The sequence below is a fragment of the Microcebus murinus genome, chromosome 12 (assembly GCF_040939455.1).
Source record: "Microcebus murinus isolate Inina chromosome 12, M.murinus_Inina_mat1.0, whole genome shotgun sequence".
In the NCBI taxonomy this organism is placed as follows: Eukaryota; Metazoa; Chordata; class Mammalia; order Primates; family Cheirogaleidae; genus Microcebus; species Microcebus murinus.
The window spans coordinates 72,433,855-72,447,130 of NC_134115.1; positions in this window are offsets into that span (position 1 = coordinate 72,433,855).

Sequence of the window (13,276 nt, forward strand, 5' to 3'; positions counted from 1 at the left end):
ACCTTAAGACAATGTAACCTCAGCAGTAATGAATATACTTACCACCCAAGATTTTGGTTTCTAAACACCATTCTCAACTAGAAGGAAAGATGGCTCCTTGGAAAAATGGCTTAAACCAGTGCTACAGCAGGGAAAGGACAAGATTAATTTAGAGTATCTTATCATACTAGAATGTAAGAAGTATGCAAAGAATGATGGAGATATAACAAAAGGTCATAGAAGCCCACTAAACAAAACCCCCATTGCCAAATCTGGGACAGATTAGAGTATCAAAATAAAAAATGATAATAAAGGATTATAATTCATAGAATAAAATAAAAATGCCTGAGTTTATTATGAGATGAATAAAATAAGAATGAAAATCTCTTCCTCACAGTGAGATGCCAAAATATGAATATAGAAGAATGATATTAGAAAATAATCACAGTTAAAGGTTATTGTAGGCAATAGATTACCATAGGTAAAGGTTGTATTAGGTAAATATACATATTATAGTTGTTATAGGTAAAAGTTGGATGAGGAACAAGATATTTACATGATGTCAAAATAACTCACCACAAATTACTTAATAATTTCAAAGATAAAATAATAAATTTACAGTAAGGAGACTTGGAGGACAACCACCTTAACATCACCAATATTGGGACAAACTGTCTCCATGTGTGCCTTCTGATATGATACACTGAGGACATAATATCAGCTCTGTGATATTCTTATCAAAATAAACCACCTGAATCTAATCATGAGGGAAAACCAGCAAACCTAAACATAGGGATATTCCATAAAATAAGCAGCCTATACTTTTCAAAAATAACAAGGTCAGGAAACAAAAAGTAAGACCAAGAAAATGTTCCAAACTAAAAGAGATTAAAAAGACATGACGACAAAATGCAATACATGACCCAGCATTGAATCTTAGACTAGGAAAACATTAGCTACAAAAGACATAATTAGGACAATAAATACAATTCAAATATGGGCTGGGGATGAGATATTAGCATTGCATCAGTGCTAAATTTTCTGATCTTGCTAACTGTGCCATGGTTATATAAGAAAATGCCCTTGTTCTTAGGAAATACATACTGAAGTAGTTAGTGTTAAAGGGGCAATATGTCTGCAACTTACCTACAAATAGTTCATAAAAAATATGTTTTTTAAAAGTTCACTCTAGTTGTATGTGGCGAGCAGATGCATTTATTACCGCATTCTTTTTGCAACTCATGCATTTCTCATATTTTCTGTGTCCTTATGACAGTTCATTTACTCTGGATCACCGAGGGTAAATGAATGCTGCAGATAGAGGACCGTTAGGAGAACTTGGTCATACCATATGAATGAGCAAACTTTTACCATCTTAGGAAAAGAGGAGAAGTAACAACAACTACATGGAATAATATAAGAATTAAAAATAAAGTTAATTCAGTGGTAGAATGATATTTGGGGGATAATGGGCTAGAGTGGCCCACACAGCAGGAGCTTGAAATAGTTAGACTGGCTGTACCCAATGGGCGTGTTTGATTGCAAAACATGGGAAACATCATAGAGTTAATGACTCCATGTTTTAATAATATTAATCTGGAAACTTTATTTTCCCAAAGGTCAGTGTTCACAATAAATCCCTCCCATCATCAGGCAGCAAGACAACAAGAATTTTACAAGAAAACTGACAATAAGATGATTTTCTATGTAGAAAATCTGAAAGAATCAACAAAAAACTAGAACTAATAAGCAATTACAGTAATGTTTCAGGATACAAGATTAATATACAAAAGTCAACTGCTCTCCTGTATACCAGCAATGAACAAGTGGAATTTGAAATTAAAAGCACAATACCATTTACATCAGCACCCCAAAAGTAAAATGTCTAAGTATTACATATATAATATATAAGCAAAATACATATAAGATATATATGAGGAAAATTATAAAACTATTTTGAATGAAATCAAAGAACTAAATAAATGAAGAGATGTTCTATGTTCTTGGATGATAGGGAGAGTCAATATTGCCAAGATGTCAATTCTTTCCAACTTGATCTATAGATTCAATACAATCCCAATCAAAATCCCAGGAAGTTATATTGTGTATATCAATTAACTGATTCCAAAATTTTTATGCAAATTGTACAGCTACTTTGGAAGACAGTTTGGCAGTTTCTTACAAAGCTAAATATAATCTTACCATATGATCCAGTAATCATGCACACTGGTATTTACTTGAGGGGGTTGAAAACTTATGTCCACACAAAAACCTGCACATGGATATTTATAGCAGCTTTCTTTACAATTGCCAAAACTTTGAAGCTACCAAGATGTCCTCTAGTAGGTGAATGGATAAATAAACTATGGTACATCCAGACAATGGACATTATTCAGCACCCAAAAGAAATGAGTCATCAAGGTTGAAAAGACATGGAGGAAACTTAAGTGCATATTACTAAGTGAAAGAAGCCAATCAGAGAAGGTTACATACTATATATTCCAAGTATGTCTGTAAAAGACAAAAGTGTGGACACAGTACAGCTCAATGGTTGCCAGGGGTTCAGGGTGGGAGGAGGTATGAGTAGGAGGAGCACAGAAGATTTTTAGGGCAGTGAAAATACTCTGTATGATAACTATAATGATGGATACATGTCATTATATGTTTTTCCAAACCCATAGAACATACACCACCAAGTGAACCCTAAGGCAAACTATGGACTTTGGGTAATAATGATGTGTCAGTGTTGGTTGATCAATTGTAACAAATGTACCACTCTGGTTGGGGATGTTGACAATGGGAAAGGCTGTACACATGAGCTATCAATTCTGCTGTGAACATAAAACAACTCTAAAAAAATAAAGTCTTAAAAAATAATAATTATAAAAATATATTGGTGGACACTAAGCTAATTTTAAGATAAGAGTAATAATTTTCATATCAATAGCTATCATTTATTGAATGAGTGTCACATGTCAAATTATTAGGCAAAGCATCGTACAGATATTATCTGTAAAATTATATGAGGTAGGAATGATTAACATCTCTATTTTACAAAGAAGAAACAAGCTCAGGGAGGGGAGGCATGGTCATGCCACAGAGCGAACAAGATGTTTGAGTTGGAATTTGCAACCAAGTCTGTATACCTCTAAACCTGGCTTCATCCCACTTAAAGTTTGGTTGGTTGGTTGGTTGGTTGGGAAGTTGGTAGTTTTTCACAGGATTAAAAGAGGTATACATGTAAAGTACGTAGAGCAGTGTCTGGCCCTGTATGACTTGAGCAATTAAACTTATTTAGATACAGTGGTCAAGAACGTGAACTCTTCACCATGTGTTTGAACATTTCGTTATTTAACTTTTTCTTGAAAACTCTGTGCTTTAGTTTATTCATCTGGGAATGGGTGTAATAATAGTACTTCCTTCACATTAGAGAACCAGAAGAGTTAATATGTAGAGAGAAAGTGCCTGGCACAGAACAGGTGCTGTGTTGGTAAGTGCTACAGTTGGGCCTGACTATCTCCTACCATCAACAGTAGAAAATAGGAAGCATCATAAATGGCCAACAAAGCAGAATGACAGATTTAAAATGTTATAACCAAATATTGGAATACTGTTCCCCCGTTTAAAAGCATGGTTTTGAAGACTATGTAGAGACAGAAGACAATTCTCATGATACAATGTTAAATAAAATACAGGATTCAAAAATGTCAGCAGAATGTTTTCAATAATTTTTTATATATATACATACAGTATTTGTGTTTATATACATATAATGTGCAGAAAACAGATTATTAAAGAAATATTTATAATGGTAAAAAATTGATAATAAGATATTGAATAAAAATAACAGGAACTGATATTAGAGAACAGATAAAATTATCACTTGCAAACTATATGATTTTATATATAAAAAAGAATAAGAGAATCAACTAAAATGTTCCCCAGAAATAAAGAGTTTAGTAGACTAATAAAATATAAATAAATAAAAACTAATGATTTCCTTGCAGCCAGTTGGAAGATAGAACAACCAGAAAAAGATTCCATTATCAGTTGTATTAAAATTTTAAGATAATTTAGAATGGCTCTAAAAAGAACAGTGCAGAACTTACATGAAAGAAACAATAAAATTTTAACAACAGCCCTAACCAATAAGCTGGATGGATACTGAGGTAAAAGCTAAAGTCTACCTCCAAACAGATATTATTTTCATCAATAAAAATAATTCTTTTCTAATAAAACAAAAATAAAGCCTTCAGTACTCAAACAAAATGTTTTCATAAAAAGATGGTGGAAATAAAAGAGGTTTTCAAGCATTTTTCGAAAAACCAAACAAAATAACTGTAAGGGAAAAAAATGCTATTTAATAACAAAACTTAAGCCACTTTACCTTTTAGAAGAGTGGCATAATGATCTCATCTCCTGGTTATTTAACTATTTTATTTAGGAAAAAACACCTAAAGGGGGCTGTTTTACTGTGAAAGGAGATCCTGGGCTAGTTCAAATGGGAAAGGTTACAATAAAGATAACTATTATTAAATTGTTCTGTTTAATAATGATCTTAGAGGATTTTAAATTTTATTCCTAGTTTTTTGAGGATGGGCTTAGAACACTGGAGAAAGGAGAGGGGAGAAGGTATCAGAAAGAGGAGGGAGAGCCCAGAAACCTTGCAGAAATACAGAATCCAGAGAAACTAGCCAAAGAAAAATTTCCAACAGCAGGGAAGATTAAGGATCTGTGAAAATAGTGAGATCTCATATTGAATTTTAGGTTGTTGGTTGGTCTCGGCTATTGTCTACTCCCCTCCCTTACTCCCAAACATTTAATTAAAGTCATGTAAACACAGCAGTCTTGGATAATGGAGGTTTGATACTGGAAAAACAGGATTGGCCACCAGAATGGAGGGTTCAAGGCATTTAAGGATATCCCTGTCCAATCATTAGTTGACCATTAAGCTGAGCAGAGACTTTAGTGGTGAGATATAAAAAAAGAACTGAGACTTTACAGAACAAGTTCAGAAAGTCACTTTAAGTAAAAACCAACAGAAACCACAAATCCTGCAATGAGAAGGGAATCTAGTTTCCATTTTAAATACTTAATATTTTAGAAATTTCACTTAATATATTTCAATCCCATTAAAAATATTTTAAATGTCTGGTTCTCAATAAAAAATTACAAGACATGTAAAAAAACAGAAAAGTATGGCCCATATTTTATAATGATAAAAGGGTTGATACATCAAGAAGATACAATAATTATAAATATACACATACCTAAATCAGAGTCCCAAAATATTTGAAACAAAAACTGACAGAATTGGAGAAAAATAGACAATTAAACTATAATAGTTGGAGACTTTAATACTATACTTTCAATAATTGATAGAACAACTATGACAGAAGATCAACAGGCTATAGAAGGCTGGAACCACACTATAAACTAACTAGGCTTAACCGTAGAACACTGTAGAACACTCCACCCAACAGCACATGCTCATGCACGTACACATTCTTCTCAAGTACACATAGGAATTGCCAGCCCTGCTTCCCTCACAAAAGTGACCACTCTCCTGAACTCTAATTCAGGGTAGTTTTGCCTGTTATTGAATTTTTAAAAAATAAAATCATATGATATATACTATGGTGTGTTTGGTATGCTTCTCTCCACAGTATTCTTGCAAGATCTATCTATGTTGTTGGGTCTGCAGTTTGTCTATATTTATTGCTGTTATTGTCTATTTTATAAATATAACATACTTTATCCATTGTTCTCCTGTTAGAAATTTGAACTTTCTCCAGTTTTTGGCTATTTCAACTAATGTTGGTATAAACCAACATATATATATATATATATGTCTTTTGACTGGGTGTATATATGCTTAGGAGTAGAAATAAGTGATAGAACATGCTTAAGACAACTTTAGTAGATTGTGCTAAAAGATTTTCCAATATAGTATGCAAATTTATACTACTACCAGGAGCACCAGTTTCCTATGCATGCATAAAAAACTAACCCAAAATTTAGTGATGTAAACAATACCCATTTTCTTATATATTGTGGATGCACGAGTTAGGAATTCAGACTACTTAAGGGAAATATTTGTGAGAGATTGTGTAATAAAAACTTAGCAAGGATTTTGGATTAGAGATTTTTTTTTTTCCTTTAGCCAAGAGTTGGCTCAATCTGTGATCAGAACTGATGGGCTAATCCTCAATTATAAGGGCTGATAAATTTAATTAAAGGTGAGGATTCATTCTGGGAATTAATATTTTTTAGGGATTCAAAGAGACAGTTATTTCACTAAGGAATTTATGGTCTAATATTGGGAGTTAGATATTAAAAGAACACCTAAAAGCATTCAGATTTTATATATTAATACTTCATGATGGAATTATGTGAGTACAAACATATAGAGGAGCCACTGAGGTTTTTCTCCAGAAGACTCCAAGCATATAGTTAAGAATTTAATGGTAAACAAGGAAGTCTCATGAAGCCTTATTTTCTAAACACGGAACTTCTAGCTTAGCACATTCTTGTGTCTAAAAGCTATTCGGATTGACAAAAGAATCAGGTGAAAGCATAAACTTACAAGTCTTGAAGAGTAGGCAGTAATAACATCAATAAACAGTTTTTGTGCCATATTAAGTAGGTTGAATTTAATTCTGTGGACAATGGAGAGCTGTTTTAAATAAGGCAGACATATAATTTGGTTTACAATCACAATCAAGATGTAGAATATTCCCATCACCCCAATAAATTTTCTTGTGCCCATTTTCAGTCAATTCTCTCTCCTGACCCCATACCTCAACTACTAATCTGATTTCTGTCACTATTGTTTTGCCTTATCTACAATTTCATATGAATAGAATTCTATAATATGTAGTCTTCTCACTTAACAAAATGTTTTATGCTTGTATCAGTGTTATTTCTTTCATTGCTGGGTAGTATTCCACTGTGTAGATCAATCACAACTGTTTTCTCAGTTGTTAGACATTTGGATAATTTTCAGTTTTGAGCTATTATAAATAATTCTACTGTTGATATTTACTTACCAGTCTTTGTACAAATACAGATTTTTATTTGTCTTGGGAAAATACCTGGTATAAATTTCTAGGTCATAGTGCTGGAAAATGCTTAACTTCACATGATATGCCAAACTGTTTCTCAAAGATGTGGTACCATTTTGCAATTCCATTAGCAATATGAGAATTCCTTTTGCTCTGTATCTGTATCAGTGCTTGGTATTGTCACTCTTTTTGATTTCAGCCATTTCAATGGTCTTCAGTGGTATTTAGTGTTTTTTTTTTCAGGAAATACAACATATTTTAACAAGTAGTGTTAAGATAATAACCAATGTTTTTATCCATAAATTATAAATATTCAAAAATGCTCCAACCTGTTCCAATGGATTACCTTTTTAAAAACAGCTTCATTGAGCTATAACTCATGTACCATATAGTTCACCCACACTAAAAGTGTAAAATTCAATAATTTTAACTGTATTTAGAGTTGTGCAACTATCGGCACACAATTTTAGAATGTCATCACCCATAAAAAAAAAATCCCACACTCACTGGCAGTCATTTTTCCCCCAATCCCAGGAAACCATTAATCCACTCCATTTGTAAAGATTTGCCTATTCTGGATACTTGATATAAATGGAATCACACAGTATGTTGTCTTTTAAACTGGCTTCTTTCACTTACTGTACGTTTTCAAGATTTGTCCATGTTGTAACATGTATCATTATTTCATTCCTTTTCATTGCCTGATAATATCCCATTCTATGGATATACCATTTAATTTTTATCCAATCATAAGTTGATAAACATTTGGGTTATTTCTACTTTTTAAATACATTAAGTTTTGTGTGAACATATGTTTTCATTTCTCTTGTATATCTAGCAATGAAGTTTCTGAGTTCTGTGTTAACTATATGTTTAAACACATGAGGAACTGCCAAACTGTTACCCAAAGTAGCTGCACAATTTTACATTCCCACAAGCAATGCACAAGGGTGCCGATTTCTCTACTTCCTTACTAATGTATGTGTCTTGTTTATTATACCTATCCTCGTCAGTTTGTACTCACATCTCATTATGGTTTGCAGCTGCAATCCTCTAACGGTTATTTTTAGCAATTATTCATGTACATATTGGCAATTTGTGTGTCTTCCGTGGATAAATGTCTATGCAGATCCTTTGCCCATTTTTAAAATTGGGCTTTTTAATTATTGAGTTGTATGAGTTCTTTATATATTCTGGATACAAGTTCCTTATCAGGTATGTGACTTGAAGATATTTTCTCCCAATCTATAGGTGTCTTTTCACTTTCTTGCTAGTGTCCAGTGGAAACACAAAAACATTTTAATTTTGATGGAATGGAATTTATATATTTTTTCTTTTGTCTCGAGTTTCTATGTGTCATGTCTAAGAAGTCTTTGCCTAAACCAAGATCATAAAGATTTACTTCTATATTTTAAGAGTTTTATAATAGTGCTTACATTTAAGTCTGATCCACTTTGAGTTCATTTTTTCTAAGTCCAACTTCATTCATTTTCATGTAGATATCTAGTTGTGCCAGCATCATTTGTCAAAGTCTATTCTTTGGCTTTTGAAGGGATTTGATACCCTGTTGGAAATCAACCCTAAATGTGCGGCTTTATTTTTGGACTCTCAAGTCTATTCTTCTAATCTATATGTCTATGTTTTGCCAGTTCCACAGAGATTTGATTAATATAGTTTTGTAGTAAGTTTTGAAATCAGGAAGTGTGAGTAATCAAACTTTGTTTTTCTTCAAAAAATTTTGGCTATCCTGGGTTCCTTGCATTCCCTATGAATTTTAGAATTAGTTTGTGCAAAGAATCCAGTTGGGATTTTGAGAGGAATTGCTTTGAATCTATGTATCAATTTGGGAAGTATTGCCATCTTAACAATCTTAATATTAAGTCTTTTGATCATGAATCTGGATGTCTTTCCAGCTTTTTTTTAGCTCGTCCTTAATTTTTCAACAATATAATTTCCACAGTGTAATTTTTATACTTGTTTCATTAAATTCATTCCTAAGTTTTTTATTCTTTTTGAATAGAGAATTTTCTATTGCAAATGAAACTTTTCTGAATTTCATTTACAGATTGTCCATTGGTGCTATCTAGAAATAAAATTGATTTTTGTAAATTGCTCAATTGTAAATTGATTCTCAACTTTGCTAAACTTGCTCATTAGTTCTAACAGGTTTTTAGTGGATTCCTTAGGGTTTTCTATGTACAAGATAATATCTGAAAATACACTTTTACTTCTCCCTTTCTAATCCGTATGCCGATTCATTTTCTTATTTCCCTGGTTAGAACCCCCAGCACAATGTTAAGTAGAAGTAACAAGAGTAAACATCCCTATCGCAATCCTGATCTTAAAGGGAAAACATTTCCTCTGTTTCCATTATGTATCATATAACCCCATTAGGTACTGTTATGTAGTATCACAATGTAAATAAACTGTGTGTTTTTTGTAGAAGCCATTTTATTAAGTGGATGAAGTTGCCTATTTCTTATTGAGTGAGGATTTTTTTTATGTATGTGTAACAAAGAGATATTGGATTTTACCAAATGCTTTTTCTGCATCTATTGAGATTATCAAGTAGTTTTTGTCCTTTTTTATTGGTATGGTGCATTACATTAATTGATTTTCATGTTACACCAATCTGAGATAAATCCTTCATGGACATGATGTATAATCCTTTTCATATATTGCTTCCTTCAGTTTCTAGAATTTTGTTGGCAATTTTTGTGTCTATATTCATAAAAGAAATTGTTCTGTAGTTTTTCATGTCTCTCCAATTTTGGTATCAGGGTACCACTGGCCTCATAGAATGAGTTAGGAAGTACTCCCTTTTCTACTTTTTTGGAAGAGTTTGTAATTTGGTATTCCTTTTAAATGTCTGATATAATTCACCATCTGGGCCTGGGCTTTTCTCTATGGGTAGCCTTTTGATTACTAATTCAAATTCTTTACTTCTGCAGGTCCATTCATATTTTCTATTCTTCTTGAATGAGATTTGAGTTGTTTTTCTTTTTTTTGCCTTCCTAGGAATTTGTCCATTTCATCTATCTAATTTGTTGCCATACTGTTGTTCATCATAATCATTTATATTCCTATTTTTTAAGATCAGTAAGTAGTAATGTCCCCTTTCATTCCTGTTTTAGTAATTTTAGTATTATTTTTGTCAGTCTAACTAAAAGCTTGTCAATTTTGATTTTTTTTCAAAGGACCAAATTTTAGCTTCCTTTTCTTTTTTTTCAATTCCATCATTTGTACTCTGATCTTTATTTTCTCCCTTCTATTTACTTTGGTTTTAATTTGCTTTTTTCCAGTGCTTAAAGAGAAAGGTTTGAAGTTCGTATGGGTTTTTTTGTTTGTTTGTTTGGTTGGTTCTGTCCTTTTTAATAGCAGTGTTTTCAGCTATAAATTTCCCTCTAAGTACTGCTTTAGCTGCATTTATAAGTTTTGGCATTTGTGTCATTTTTGTTCATCTCAAAGTGTTTTCTAATTTCCCTGGTGATTTCTTCTTTGTTCCACTAGTTATTTAGATGTATGTTATTTAATTTCCACATATTTATAAAATCCCCAAATTACATTTAGTTACTTTTATTTTCAATTCATTGTGATTGTAGGACAGAAATACTTTCTATAGTTTCAATCCTTTCACATTTATTGTGGCTTGTTTTTTGGCCTATGTATTTTATTCTGGACAGTTAATCTGCACTCCAAGACAGAAACAAATGGAAATAAACCTCTCTCCTTGAAAGAAACATTCGAAATGTGTTTTGCATGCTTTTCTTCTTTCCTTGTATTTTTGATTTTTGAGGAATAGTTTTCAACAATGTAAACCTTCATTTTAAAACTCCATTTCTAAAATTTCTGAAATGGTCAGATTAATTCAATGTCAAATCAAAAAGATCATATTGGTACTGAAAAGAATAAGCCAGAAACCAATGCTGAGAGATCCAAATAATAGCAGGCAAAAGTTCAAGTGCAAATAAAAATCCTGGATTTCACACTTTAAACCTCATTTGGAGAACTAAACTTTTAAAAACCTTGAACTCTCTCATTTTTTGACCAGAGACAACAATACCCAGATTCTCTTCTTCACTTAAAACTTTACTTAAAGCCTTTTCAACAAGTGTTGGTACAGACTAGCTATAGTTGTGATAAAATATAAATCAATCGTTTCTTTAAATAACCATTTTACAAAAAGTACTTAGTTCATAAAACCTAAATTTAAAAGAAAGTATTTATATAGGAAATATGTACTTCCACACAATTCTGCTATGAACCTAAAACTGTTCTCAAAAAAAAGTCCATTTTTAAAATATTCTAAAACAAAAGAGGAAGCTTATTTGATATATTTGTACACCTCCCCCTTTCCATTCTATTCTATGAATGCTCCAAGACAGGGGTCAAGCTTTTTCTTAAAGGGCCAGATAGTATTTTAGGCTTTGTGGACCTTATGGTCTCTGTCACAACAACTCAACTATGCTTGAAAGTAGCCACACACTATACATAAATAAATGGGCCAGGCTGTGTTCCAATAATACTTTTTCTACAAAAACAAGCAGCGGCAGGGCTGGATTTGGTCTGTGGGGCGTAGTTTGGTGATCACAGCTGTAAGATCACTAGAAGGGAACAAACAGAACCAGTGCATACATATAAATCAACTAAGTACCAAAAACATTAAAAAATTGCTATTGAAGTAATTCAGAAATGAGAACATGACTCTTGGGAATATGAATACTTACATAAGTCTTAGCTAAGTCAGTAGAGCTCAATTTGACAGTTTACCTCCTTTATTTCTAAAACTGTTGAGATGGGAGAAAATAAGAAAACTTGTTTAATGTCCAATTTTGTGTTAATTTTTAAAATGTTGCATGTATATATACACAAAGCAGTGGTTACTATTTGATTATTGGTTTTTCACAATGATCATGTATTTTTCTTTGAAATTGTGTAAAAAGCAAGCATCATAACATTCAGGATAAAATCAATACCTGAAAGAATATCAACAGCAAGTTCCTCCATTAATGGCCACACAGAACGCACAGAAGAGAGGCAAATGATTTGGTTTCAATGGTAAAATGGTTGATACTTCCAATCGATGATTTTGTAACTTTTTAGCCAATGATAACCAAACATATAATTACTCAATTTAAGACAGTATCACAAATCCACTTGCATATCATTGTATTTAGGATAAAAGGAAGAGTAATGCCTATGACTGTTATAAGGTTAAATAAGAAATTAATTCCTTTCTTCTTTGTGCTACTTCCACTGAGATAACACCTTAGCACTCTTAAGTTCCAATCTGGCAATTCCATTTCTAAGAATTATTCAAATACAGTAACTAAACAGATGTTCAAAGTTGAGTGGCAAGGATGCATATTATAGTCTTGTTTAGAAAGGAAAATAAAATAAGCAAAATATAGGTATCATCATTAGAGGACTGCCATAGTCCTGTATGCATTTTGAAATTAAAAAAAAGAAAAGCTATGTTCGATATTTAACACATAAAAATTTCCTAAGATACTAAGTATAAACAAAATGGCATCTAGCACCTTCATCTTAAAATTAGTAACATTCCATTCATTGCATAATGATGTCATTAGGTTATTATTCCTGGAATATTCCTCAAAATATTAATACACATTGTCTTTTGATAGTTGAATATAGGTGATCTTCACTTTCTTCTTTAAAATGGTCCGTGCAACAAGCATTTATAACCTTTGTAATATAAAATAAGCCTATAAAACACTTTAGATCTAAAAATAATTTTTTAATACACATTTTTAGAGCAGATTCAGGTTCGCAGCAAGATTGAGAGGAAGGTACAGAGAGTTCCCATATATCCCCTTCCCATACACATTCACCACCTCACTGTCAATATCTCGTACCACAGTGGTACATTTGTCACAACTGATGAAGTTACACTGACACACATCATCACCCAAAGTCCATAATTTGTCTCTTGTGGTATACATTCTATACGTAATGACACATTCATTACTGTAGTCTCACAAAGATAATTTTTACTGTCCTAGAAATCCTCTGTGCTTTGCCTATTTATTTATCCTTCCCTTCCCCCTAACTTCTGGCAACCACTGATCTTTTTACTGTCTCCATACTTTTGCCTTTTTCAGAATGTCATATAGCTGGAATCCTACAGTATGTACCCTGTTCAGATTAGCTTCTTTCACTAAATAATATGGATTTAACATTCCTCCATGTCTTTTCATGGCTTGATAGCTCAT